Raw genomic sequence first — 1245 nt, 5'->3', positions numbered from 1 at the left:
CAGCCTGTGCTGGGCGCCTCCCTCAGTCCTGGATGCTGGGCTCCCAGCAGGCGTGCGGGCCCCCCAGGGCCTCTCCGGGGCGTGTGGCCGTCCCTGTGTTTGCAGCCAGATGTCCCCTCGATCGGGCCGCCCTACCCCAGGGTGACCGCATCTTAATTTACTACCTGCACCAGCCTGTCCCAAGGGGCCCCTCTGAGGGCCTGGGGTCAGGTTATGTGGGGGGACAGGGACAGACTGACCCCAGGCTGTGTCCCAGCAGCAGCCCCAGCAGCACGTGAGGAGGAGGCAGAGGCAGCCGCGGGCCAACGTCCCGGGTCACCTCCCGGGAGGCAAGCCTGGCCCCCTCCGGGCAGGGCGTCCCGCAGCAGGAGGGCGTGCGGAAAGGCGCTCGGGATGGCGGTCAGACCCCAGAACCAGCGCGCGGGAGCCCAGGAAATGAGCCGGACCGTGTCCGCAGGGGCATGTGCTCCACCCCCTGCCCCACCCCCGCCCTCCAGCTCCAGGGGCTGCCCCTGCTCCGGGTGCAGGAGACCTGTCTGGACTCCAAGGGCCCGAGTCCTCTGAGCTGCCTCAGCCAGAGGGCCCTTCCCCGCCCAGAGCCACGGACCCGCGGGGGCGGGGCCTCCCGTGGGCGGGGTCGCAGTGTGGGCGGGGCTCACCACGGACGGGGCGGAGACTCAGTATGGGCGGGGCCTCCCTGTGGGCGGGGCCGCAGTGTGGGTATCTCGTGGTGGGCGGGGCCTCCCGTGGGTGGGGCGGGGCATCGGTTTGGGTATCCAACTGTGGGGGGGCCTCACCCTGGACGGGGCGGGGCCTATCCCTTCTCCAAGTGCTGGCAGGAGTCCCGCCTCCCGCACAACCAGGGGCTCCTATTAAAGGGAGAGCCGTGCCCGCGCCCCCTGCCCTGCACCGCGCGCCCTGCGGCTGCCTGAACACAGGTGCTCAGAGGGGACAGGGTCCCAAAGCCGCCGCCTGCGCGGTCTGTCGGGGTTCGGGGTGCGGGTCCGGGGGTGACTGCGAATGGGTCCCGGTTTCTATGGGGGAGGGAACGTTCTGGAACTGGTTGCGGTGGAGGCTGCACCCCTGGTGACTATACCAAGACCACGAGTGGTGACCCGACGGGCTGCGTTAATCCTGGGGTTTGGAAGGGGAAGCGTTAGTGGCAACGCATCTGATCAGCAAGAGTTTTAGCATCGAAGCTGGGCCTCGGCCTGCGTTTGGGGCCTGGACAGGCTGCCTCTCTGC

This window comes from Myotis davidii, unplaced genomic scaffold (assembly GCF_000327345.1).
Source record: "Myotis davidii unplaced genomic scaffold, ASM32734v1 scaffold1320, whole genome shotgun sequence".
Classification (NCBI taxonomy): Eukaryota; Metazoa; Chordata; class Mammalia; order Chiroptera; family Vespertilionidae; genus Myotis; species Myotis davidii.
Note: the sequence above shows the minus strand (reverse complement) of the source record.